The sequence below is a fragment of the Cydia splendana genome, chromosome 20 (genome assembly GCF_910591565.1).
Source record: "Cydia splendana chromosome 20, ilCydSple1.2, whole genome shotgun sequence".
NCBI classification, from domain to species: domain Eukaryota; kingdom Metazoa; phylum Arthropoda; class Insecta; order Lepidoptera; family Tortricidae; genus Cydia; species Cydia splendana.
The window spans coordinates 5,719,879-5,732,290 of NC_085979.1; the positions used below are offsets into that span (position 1 = coordinate 5,719,879).

Genomic DNA, 12,412 nt, shown 5'->3' on the forward strand with positions numbered 1-12,412 from the left:
AAGCAATCAGCAGAGTGAGCATACACAAGTAGTGCATGATTGGTTAATATCTTCCGGTATAAGCAGAAAAAACTTTAAAATAATGATAAATAAAGGTTAGGCTCCGTTTATATATCAAAAAATACACGTGATTACAAATTCCTAAACAAAATACCAATATTAATTGCGAATATAAAACTAGAAATGCAAGCAATGCTTGAGACTCTTTAATTTTATTCATATCACTAAGAATTTTAAGAATTATCTATCCTCCTGACGACCAGGGTCTTTCACGAAGCGCATATGCCTCAATTAGGTTTCGACTCTATGTCAATTTGACAAAGCTTAATTTAGCTTAGCAAATTTTGAGCCCCTGTTGTCAGGAAGCTTTACACCTACGTGTTTATTCGTGTTATCACCACGTGTACCTATAACCTTGTAGGCCCAAAAATGTGTAGGTATACCTAGGAATTCTGTTATCATATTTGGAGTATTCAGTCTCTCATCATCTTCCTCGCGTTGTCCCGGCATTTGCCACGGCCTGGGGTCCGCTTGGCAACTAATCCCAAGAATTGGCGTAGGAATTCGTTTTTACGAAAGCGACTGCCATCTGACCTTCCAACCATCTGGGTTACTGGGTAAACTAGGCCTTATTGGGATTTGCCTGGTTACCTCACGATGTTTCCCTTCACCGAAAAGCGACTGGTAAATATCAAATGTGATATTTCGTACATAAATTCCGAAAAACTCATTGGTACGAGCCGGGGTTCGAATTCGAACCCGCAACCTCCAGATTGAAAGTCGCACGCGCTTACCGCTAGGCCACTAGCTCTCCTCAGGAGTACCTATTCAGCTCAGAGCATATAATACTAACTAAACGCTAAAAACGAAATAACTAACTGTGTGTACTTTAGGTGTGTGCGTGCGTTATCTTTATAATTACTGGTGCTTTGTGTGTGTTCAAGAACTTGCGACAGGCGTATTCAATATTAATCGCCGGGCATGTCCGATCTCCTTCCTTCCTATATCTGTGCTATTCAGTCTCTATTGGCATGCAATGGTAAGTATATCGCTCTCTGGCCGCCATCCAGTGCCCTCTCCGTATTTCGGCTTCTGTAATTATAATCCCATCAAAAACATAAATGTGAAATGAGAGCCAAGTTGAATATTAAGAATATTCGTCGTTGTTGACTTCGCCGGAAAAATAATTGAGTTATATATGGGTGCCAAGTTCTAGTTTACTTTATTAAAGTTCAAGATTTGACTATCTCAAAACTTCAACTCGCCATTGTAACTCCTTAATTGTTATTAACATAATATCGTTTCAGAAATATGGGGTAGTTGAAATAGTACAAAAATATTTGTCATTATTAAAATGAAAAAAAAAAAATAAGTATAATATATATATATTTTCGTTAACTTTAACCTGTAGATGCCGCTTTTTTAGGGTTCCGTAAGGTATGTTGGGGTAATACCGGACGGAATTGGGACTAATTGGGAGACCTCGCGAAATATTTTTTTTCTCGAGCTCAGTACGTGTCAGCTAGAAATATGGTGCAAATCGTTAAATAATAACCGAAGTTTAAGCCTGAATATTGGCAACCTTCAATGTTTAACGGTTTCAGTTTTATTCGAGTGTAAAGATGAGACATATTTTTATTCGAGGGTAACGATGAATTTGTCATCCCGGGAGAACATCGGATGGCGAAAAAAAACCTGTTCTAATGCTCAGATAACAAGGTATCTAAAACAGTATATCCGATGTTTAACCTCCTCCAACGTATATGAATTTCAGCCACGAATAGCTGGAAACTTAAAAGTTCTCATCAAATGTTTAAAACTTTGCATTTTTGCATCCGATCTTGACCCATATACGAAAATTTGGTAAATCTGTGGCTCTCAAAGTGTGATATGTCAATAGAAACAATTTCCTAAGTAATACATTCATACATATATAGCGACGTACACTGCTAATATCTCTTCCTTTTGAATTACCGTCCTCGAATAAAAATAAAGGAACGAAATAATTACGATAAAAACAGAGTTCTTGCAGTCATAAAAAAACAAAGTTTGACAATCACTGCTGAATTTTAAATGGGTAAAGGTCGGATTGTTGCTATCCGATCTTTACCTGCAAGGGTAAAGATCGGAAATCGGTCTACAGCAGTCCTAGGTCTGTTTTGATTGGATTAATTTAAAGATAAACCTTCAAAACGAAATTGGACATCAACTGAATCACAAAAACAACCACAGTTTTATCACAATACTCGACATAAATTACAGGGAGAAGATCGGATGGCCAGAAAAATGACCAAAATTACCTTTGTAACACGGCTGTTTTGAAAGGGGGTAAAATAAATAAAAGAAAAGCTCCGGCTTGTGGAAAATGGAAACAGCCATGTTAACAAAACAAAATTAAATCAAAAATTAAATTAAATAGACTAAATGGAAACCTTGCTGCAGGAAAGCTAGGAGGAGAAACAATTAAACAAATTTATATCTAACAAACTTTATTAATCTAATCATTTACTGTCAAATGCTCAGTGGTAAGCTGGGTCGCTTCACAGGTTCTAGTTATCAGGGATTACACCCATTAATTAAAAACTAAAAACTAAATTTCGAAATACCTAAGTTTTATGCACCAGAACTTTCAAAACTTCAAACTGAATAAAATTAAATTATAACTAACCATTTTAAATTTGTAGTTGGTGGCGAATGCCACTCAAAAGTTATGCAACAGACCGACCTCCAAAAACTGCTGCTGGAACTGCAGCAGCGGGGGCGTACTCGCCTTTCCCCGGGAAGCTGGCCGCTAACCTGGTTGGAGCCGGCCGCTGCAGATGGCGTGGTACAGATCCCACAGCCTCATTTTACCACTTCTAAACATCTTCAAAAGAAATCGAAAGCTCTTCCAAAAAAATTCACAAGCTCTTCCAAAAAAAAAAAAAAGTTCACAAGCTCCCGGCTCCTGTAAACCGAGAAATGGATACATTAGCCGACGCCTTAATGGCCGCTAAAGAAAATATGAAACAATTGGAAATTTAGCTCACCGCACTGGAAGCTGTTAGGACTTCTGGCGGAGCACTCCCAACCCTCGAGCAGGAGTCAACTCTGTAAAGAACCAAAAACCTGGTTAAGGACGAACCCACAACGTTTCGCGCCATTGTGGAGTTGATCACACCTAAATTTCATTTGTACTTACTCAGTGGAGCACACCGAAGGACTCGAGCTGCTTCCAGCATTTCGACCAACATGGCGAATGTGTGGTCTCACCACAAATAGTACTCATGCGAGCGTGCGTCCCCGGAGGGGTCCACACATCAAAAGTGCATGTCATCTCAAAATGACCTCCTCATATGTTGAGTACAAAAGGCCAAAACAAAAGTAGGGTGCCAATCCCTTGAAGACACAAATCCTACGAAAATTCTGACTGATTTATTTAACAATTCACTCCTGAGCCTAAGAAATATATTTTATCAATAAATCTAATAAAGTTTCATTTCAGAGCCCCCTTTTTGGAGTCTGTAATTCCTATGTTTTATTTAACATCTAAATTCTCTCTTACCTAAAAAACATATCTCAATCATACAAACTTTTCCTGGAGTGACAACCTAAATATCTCAAGTTTTAATTATTTTTACTCGTATGACAACCCCGACAACAGATAAGCATAAAGAGGTGCATCTGAATGCAACAGATTATGCAAATAAGTGCAACCAATCGAGTTAGTTTGGGATATTGTTAAAATCATCGAAATAAGAAAAGGAATTCAACCCAAAAATATTAATTTAAAATTTAAGAAAATGTCTACGTTACAATACCCCCCTCCCCGATTTTAAGGTTCAACGTAGGTGAACCGCTCGCTGTCCTCAGCGACTTGCACCACTAACACAAATTGAGGGCCAGAAAACTAATCTACTCAAAAAACTGATCTAGAAAACCTAGAATCTCAACAAAAGGTCTGACGCAACTTCGAGATTCAAACTTACCAAAAATGCTCAAACAAACTACCCAAAATCTAAAAGTGAAATCATACAAACGTTAATCAATCTAAACAAACTGCTGTTCTGACCGAACAAAAAAATCTAAACAACATCTCGAACCCACGTCAACACCACGGAAGGTAAAAAAAAACTATGCGGCCAACTGCGCTGCACATAGAAAAAAACCTCCGTCTATCCTTCCAACCCGTAAACAAACTGTTGGCCTTCCCAGTACAACGCGATAAAAGCTTGTTGTGCTGAGAAAGCCAAAACCAACCGCCAGGACCGATGTTCAGCATTCCTCAAAAAACTCAGCTAGACCGGGCGAAATGAGACCTATAGTCCACTAACTATAAGCCTTCAACTAAAACCTTCGTTGCAACCCTACCGGTTGAGGACACTAAGGTTTGTCCCAACCCTTCAGGTAGACAACAATCATTAAAGAACCCTAAAAAATCCAAAACGGCCCTTTGAGTTGGTGAGGTACACCTGTCCCCCCCAACTCTCCGGAATCAAAAAAAACCATACCAAAAAATATGAAAATATGGTATACCTAAACAAAACGAGGTAGGTACATAGGCAGTTGAGTGGTTTGTCGTCCTTGGCGGCACGACGACTGGTACAAGACGAGGGGTCGTGCGTCCAAGGATAACTCCCCAAAACTCTAAAACCACACTAAATCTAAAAAACTTCAACCATTTGGCTGACTTGCATTGCGGTAGCAGGCGTAAAAAGGTGGCGGAGACACCGTGTGCCGTTCCAACGCCTTTAAAAATGGCACATTGGATCGTCAACACGATAAAAAGAGGTACCAAACCAAAAGGGGTACCGCGGTCGATATGTCCAAAAAAGCAAGAACCCAATTTAAAACAGCCCCTCAAAAATGGTAACTGCTGGGTATGAACCCCATACCGACCAAAAGCGTAGCCACAAATACGCAAAATTGCACAAAACCGTGCTCGAGTGTGGTAAGCACTCGAAACCTACTACCGAAATCCAAATTTGCCATGTTAAGGACTCGCTCTGACCTTAAAAAGTGAGCAAGTTGTTTCGCCCCAAATATACTTCACACACTTTACCATACCTTTCATATCTCATCTGTCGCCCCTACCATACTTCACGCATTTCAAATCCCGTTCTTCCATCCCCAAACAAAATTAGTAGTGAATACAGTCAGTGCTGTTCACCACGTACCGTGCATAAAGTCGTGATTGGATATTTTACCATCATACCCAACACTCCAAACGAGACAACCGTGAAACTAAACGTTCTTGTGTAGGCGAGGCCTTGGAAAATACCACCTCATTGAAAACCTACCAAAAACTTGTGTCAAAATCCAAAACATGCCACGAGCCTTATTCGAAATTACCGCCAAATCTCAAAACGAAATTTTAAACTAAAATTTTGGCCGAATTAAAAAAACTACTTCAAATTAATTTATGTCATTAAATTTGAGTACTAAAACCTGACTAAAACCAAATCTCGTAACGTTCTAAACCAAAATAACTATATTGTATTTAACTAAATAAATATCAATATTCAAACAAATTTCAAAATCACATTTTAATAAAAAACCAGCGTTTTTTTAAACGCCGAACTCGTTACGAAATAAAGAAAACATTACTAAAAATTACGCGTTTCCGAACGCACCCTAGAGACGTCTCTGTTTTAAAAAAAAAACAATTTTATGCATTAAAAAAATTACTTTGCACATTAAACTAAATCACAAAAGTAAAACTTTGGTTGTAAATACCATTCTAATTTGGAAAATTACCATTTAATATGAAACACAAGTCGTAAGTACCATTAAAAACTCGAAACCGCTAAATAAATGTCGATTTCAGCGACTCAAAACTCGACTCAGAGTTAATCGAAAACTACCAAAAATACAGGTAAAACACTAAATTATGAGATCAGGAGACATCTTATTTCACACGATTATCCCTCTCCCTTCAAAATAAACGCTAAATGTCATTGCAAAGCCAAATGAAATAAACTAACCAAAAATGTATTGCATACCTCAAAATTTAAGTGAAATTGTTACAGATTACATCAAAACCGTGCTGACTTTGGATATATTACCACTACAAAAACAAAAAACATCCAGCCATTTCTACAACTGGACAGCCAGATCACAGGAATTGCTAATTTTGAAAATTAAATGATGTCAATTGTTCTGGAACTGAATGCGCTAGCACGCCAAAGAAGAATATCTTCAATCTTTCAGAAGTTTAAATCACTATGAAACACCACAAGAAGCTTGCCGGACACTACTGCCAGACCATACTTCTATAATAAACTGGTTCCCCTGCGGCTATGCGGAGAGCTCTGAAAAACAAAATGCCGACACCGCTTCCACAGCTGCTTGGACCTAGGATGAGCTCCTGATTGGCATTGACCTTCCTAAATAAATTATTATCAATAAGCTGTGAAATTGAGTGTTGCGTTTCAACTTTAATATACTAAATATGCTACTGCATTGAAATTTCTGGTGCTTCATGTTTACAACAAATGTGCTGTGTAATAAAATGAAATTAAATTATGTTAATTGTGTTAACTATTGTTTTCCTTAACAATACTTGGTATGTGGTGAAATTACTATGCCTTTAGGCTTAACCGTACAAAACAAATCTCTGTGTAAAAAGTTACAAAATTCATATACAAACTATTGAAAAAAATGCAGTTCCAGCAAACATATAAAAATAATAAAGTGACAAGTTTCTATTAAAATTCACAAATCTTTCTCTTAAAATATGAAATTCTAAACTAAATACAAATATTACATGTGATCCCAAGTGGCAAAATTGTGTTCTCTTTTTTTATGTTATAAAATACAACATTTTTATTTTTAATTGAAATTAAAATGTTAAATGTGAAACCAAACGAAATACTAGTGTCAAAACTTCAAAATAGTATCCAAATTGACTAAAAATGCAACATGTGCTTTGACATCTGTCAAGTCAGCAAATTTTTATAACCTCAAAATGTGTCATACAAAATTCACTCGTTTTCAGAAAAAATTACATGTAAATGTGCACAAAATTCAACAGAAATGTAGGCAAATGCCCAAATTATGGTATGCAATACCTAAAACATCTTTGCAATGTAACAAAATACTCTACAAAAGGTGAGTTAAACAAAATGATTTTCTGGTGCATAAAAATAAGTCTAGGCTTTTCCTCCAGCAAGTAATTATTTAGAAACATGAAAATCCTTGGGCGCCATTGTAACACTGCTGTTTTGAAAGGGGGTAAAATAAATAAAAGAAAAGCTCCGGCTTGTGGAAAATGGAAACAGCCATGTTAACAAAACAAAATTAAATCAAAATTAAATTAAATAGACTAAATGGAAACCTTGCTGCAGGAAAGCTAGGAGGAGAAACAATTAAACAAATTTATATCTAACAAACTTTATTAATCTAATCATTTACTGTCAAATGCTCAGTGGTAAGCTGGGTCGCTTCACAGGTTCTAGTTATCAGGGATTACACCCATTAATTAAAAACTAAAAACTAAATTTCGAAATACCTAAGTTTTATGCACCAGAACTTTCAAAACTTCAAACTGAATAAAATTAAATTATAACTAACCATTTTAAATTTGTAGTTGGTGGCGAATGCCACTCAAAAGTTATGCAACAGACCGACCTCCAAAAACTGCTGCTGGAACTGCAGCAGCGGGGGCGTACTCGCCTTTCCCCGGGAAGCTGGCCGCTAACCTGGTTGGAGCCGGCCGCTGCAGATGGCGTGGTACAGATCCCACAGCCTCATTTTACCACTTCTAAACATCTTCAAAAGAAATCGAAAGCTCTTCCAAAAAAATTCACAAGCTCTTCCAAAAAAAAAAAAAGTTCACAAGCTCCCGGCTCCTGTAAACCGAGAAATGGATACATTAGCCGACGCCTTAATGGCCGCTAAAGAAAATATGAAACAATTGGAAATTTAGCTCACCGCACTGGAAGCTGTTAGGACTTCTGGCGGAGCACTCCCAACCCTCGAGCAGGAGTCAACTCTGTAAAGAACCAAAAACCTGGTTAAGGACGAACCCACAACGTTTCGCGCCATTGTGGAGTTGATCACACCTAAATTTCATTTGTACTTACTCAGTGGAGCACACCGAAGGACTCGAGCTGCTTCCAGCATTTCGACCAACATGGCGAATGTGTGGTCTCACCACAAATAGTACTCATGCGAGCGTGCGTCCCCGGAGGGGTCCACACATCAAAAGTGCATGTCATCTCAAAATGACCTCCTCATATGTTGAGTACAAAAGGCCAAAACAAAAGTAGGGTGCCAATCCCTTGAAGACACAAATCCTACGAAAATTCTGACTGATTTATTTAACAATTCACTCCTGAGCCTAAGAAATATATTTTATCAATAAATCTAATAAAGTTTCATTTCAGAGCCCCCTTTTTGGAGTCTGTAATTCCTATGTTTTATTTAACATCTAAATTCTCTCTTACCTAAAAAAACATATCTCAATCATACAAACTTTTCCTGGAGTGACAACCTAAATATCTCAAGTTTTAATTATTTTTACTCGTATGACAACCCCGACAACAGATAAGCATAAAGAGGTGCATCTGAATGCAACAGATTATGCAAATAAGTGCAACCAATCGAGTTAGTTTGGGATATTGTTAAAATCATCGAAATAAGAAAAGGAATTCAACCCAAAAATATTAATTTAAAATTTAAGAAAATGTCTACGTTACACCTTGCTCCCTTTAAAGGCGCGTAGAACATATCCGATATCACTGAGCGGCGGAGGGACACTGGTGTCCGAAGCGCAATGAAATAGCGTCTTGCACATTGTTGTCAAAATTAAGAAATAAAGCCTACTTTGGCGGAAATGAATTTCCTACGTTCTTCTCCCGCATCCGATATTACCCCAACATACCTTACCCAAATGTTAAAAACGGGACCCTATTACTAAGACTCCACTGTCCGTCTGTCTGTCACCAGGCTGTATCTCATGAACCGTGATAGCTAGACAGTTAAAATTTTAGCAGATGATGTATTTCTGTTGCCGCTTTAACAACAAATACTAAAAAGTACGGAACCCTCGGCGGGCGAGGCCGATTTTTATTGAGAATTACTCACTGACACTTGAAACAAAAACTTGATTTTGTTAAAAAATAACATTTCTCTTTACATTTGAAACTAAAATGGAAATTAGACATATTTCAAGTCTTGAAACTAAAGTGTGTCTACTTGAAATAACATAAATTAAAATATTTGCCATAGACAGTAATTTAATTTGTTTTTAGAGTAGGTAGACATGTCTTCGTGATTTTTCTATTGAGCCAACTTTATCGTTTTAACGTGTTAACCATTAATGATGACTCACTTTAGACCGGGCCGTGTCCGGGCCGGACCTTCTTACTTTTCTATGACATGACAGGTGATAACGTGATGCTTTCCATAGAAAACGATGCGTCGGAAGCTCCAGCCCGGACACGACCCTGTCTAACGTGAGTCATCCTTTTATTGGAGTCTGCCTTTGCTGTTCGATGTAAGTACTCGTACTCCTCAATTTAACCTCTTGTGGTGAATAATGAAAAACTCCAGGCAGGACTGCGAAACTCCTTCCTTCGGGAAAACTCGGCTCCGTTGGGCTCAGCATTGCTCCGAGCAATTTTTTGGGGTTGACACAACTTGACGTCCCTTTGCGTGCACGACCACAGATAAGATAATGGCTTGAATTTTGACAACCCTAAATAGTCGAAAGGGGTAGTGCCATATATTAGAAAGGGAGCATGATTCGACCCTGAACCGCTGTCAAACTTCGGTTTTGTAGGAAGTTTTCTTTCTGTGCGGTAGTTCCGACAAACGGGGTCACCAGAAATCGCGGGGTGAAAAGAGAAAATTTCGGTACTTTCCTTTACATTCTACTATTAAATCTACACTACCATGGCCAATTCTTTCGTGATACAATAATAGTAGAATATTCAATCTTTATTTGGTAACACGGATCAAGTAATAAATATTTTATTTTAAAGTGAGGCCTTATGAAAGTAAGATATTGCCTGTCTGAACTTTGATATAGCAGTGAAATACAGGTTAGTTATTGTGTTATTTAAAGTGTTTTGAGTAGACCAGTTTTTCTAGTATTTAAATAATAAAAAATGACGCTTATTTTCCGTATCATGTACCTATTATTTAAATATAAATGTACAAATAACAAATCATAACCGTTTTGACGATAACGTCCTATAATAAATCGATGAACACCGGTAGCATGCACAAAAAAGTGTCACGTTGTGGACAGATCTCCATGGTAACGTTGTGGACAAATCTCCATGGTAACGTTACGTAATGTAATGGTAATGTTTTCTTATGACGTTATCACGCAAAATTATCGTCCGTAAACCGACTTTTCAGGCAACCATATTTTTTTAGAGTTCCGTACCTCAAAAGAATAAAACGGAACCCATATAGGATCACTCGTGCGTCTGTCTGTCCGTCTGTCTTAGCCTATTGTCTCCGAAAGTACTGGACCAATTAAGTTGAAATTTGGTACACATATGTAAATTTGTGACCCAAAGACGGACACGTAACGTAAACAAATAAATTTTATACCTGGAGGCTACTTTTGGGGGGATAATGAGAAAATTAAAAAATGAAGTTTTTCAAACTATATCGTGTTACATATCAAATGCAAGTGCTCAATGTGAAAATCTCAAATTTTTTTTTAAATAATTTTATAACAAACAGTTTAGGAGTAATTCAAGAAAATAGGCAAAATAGGATCATTCCCCCCTTTATCTCCGAAACTACTGGGTCTAAAATTTTGAAAAAAATTAACAAAATATTTCTTTACCTATAGATGACAGGACCTATTAGAAATGTGCAGTCAGGCGTGAGTCGGGCTAATTACTTAGTTTTTAATCCGACCCCTGGGTTTTGAAAGGCAATTCACTTGCGTTTCACATATAAAAAATACATTGTTAAAAATTGGGTAATGTACGAAACTCTTAGAACGCGAGTCCGACTCGCACTTGGCCGGTTTTTAGGGTTCCGTACTCAAAGGGTAAAACGGGACCCTATTACTAAGACTCCGCTGTCCTTCCGTTCGTCCGTCTGTCTCACGAACCGTGATAGCTAATAGACAGTTGAAATGTTCACAGATGATGTATTTTTGTTGCCGCTATAACAACAAACACTAAAAAGTACGGAACCCTCGGTGGGCGGTTGTCCGGTTTTATCTAAAGTATTTTCTTGTTAAATCGACAGTAAAAAAGGAATTTCTTTCATTTCTGCCTATTACAGTTTACTAAATAAAAGGAGTCGCGCACGAAGGGTTCCGTACCATAATGCAAAAAATGGCAAAAAAAAAACGGTCACCCATCCAAGTACTGACCCCGCCCGACGTTGCTTAACTTCGGTCAAAAATCACGTTTGTTGTATGGCCCACTTAAATCTTTATTTTATTCTGTTTTTAGTATTTGTTGTTATAGCGGCAACAGAAATACATAATCTGTGAAAATTTCAACTGTCTAGCTATCACGGTTCGTGAGATACAGCCTGACAGACGGACGGACGGACGGATGGACGGACGGACGGACGGACGGACAGATGGACGGACGGACAGCGGAGTCTTAGTAATAGGGTCCCGTTTTACCTTCTGGGTACGGAACCCTAATACAGACTGAGAGCGGAGGTTCAATAATTAGAGCTCCGTATATAAACCTCATACTGCTCATACAGTCTCCTAAAAAGATTAATAAAACACCATTATCAATGCGTAGTAACGACTTTATAGCTGGTTTGTTAGTGCACACCGTTGTATGGGAACCTTGCACTTTGAGACTATGCGCTGAAACTTGGCACAATTGATTGTTAGCTGGTCTTGAGCAGATACAGACTGGGAGCCGTCGAGAGCCACCTCTCATTTAGTGGGGGGAGGGGGGAAGTTCGACGCCGCCTCGCTTCACTTGGAGCAACATTTCTCTAAAACTATACCTATTAGGGCATGTAATATATCATTTTCGGATTAAGGATGAGGAATCTAGTTTTGGAACAAAAACAATGCACTTTCTAACAAAAAAAAAAGCATAAAGTAGAAAAGACTAAAAAACGTATTTTTGATTTTTTCATAATTACCAATTTTTTTTAAAGTGTAGCAGGAATCTGAAAACAAAAAATACAGACGTAAAGCTACACTTATTACGTTTAAGAAAATATATAGTTTATTGTACAAAACTGTTGATAAATGGGAGATAAAAAATAATATTAAGTGTGGGTCAGAGTGATCTCAATACAAAATATTATGAATGTGGGAAAGTTACTTATAATTTGTTCTACAATCGTTTATATTTCTTGTTTTTCGTAAATAACTCGTAAACGGTAGCCCACAGCAAAAAAATATCTTTTACGTAAATAATCTGTTTCAGATTTCTTATAAAATAAGTGCTACTTTTTTTCGCTACCATCAATATTAAAAAAA

General features: G+C 37.6%; 1 protein-coding gene and 2 long non-coding RNA genes across 3 annotated transcripts in view; all 3 read left to right on the forward strand.

Moving 5' to 3' along the window:
• The window catches only part of LOC134800869 (uncharacterized), a 417,476-nt gene that overhangs the window by 76,715 nt on the left and 328,349 nt on the right, over window positions 1-12,412 (forward strand). The window lies entirely within an intron of this gene.
• LOC134800726 (uncharacterized) overlaps window positions 1-12,412 on the forward strand; it is a 100,389-nt gene that overhangs the window by 32,412 nt on the left and 55,565 nt on the right. The window lies entirely within an intron of this gene.
• Window positions 5,762-6,511, forward strand: LOC134800906 (uncharacterized). The gene is made up of 2 exons (XR_010145592.1): window positions 5,762-5,854; window positions 6,009-6,511. It is a non-coding gene; the product is annotated as an uncharacterized LOC134800906 (long non-coding RNA).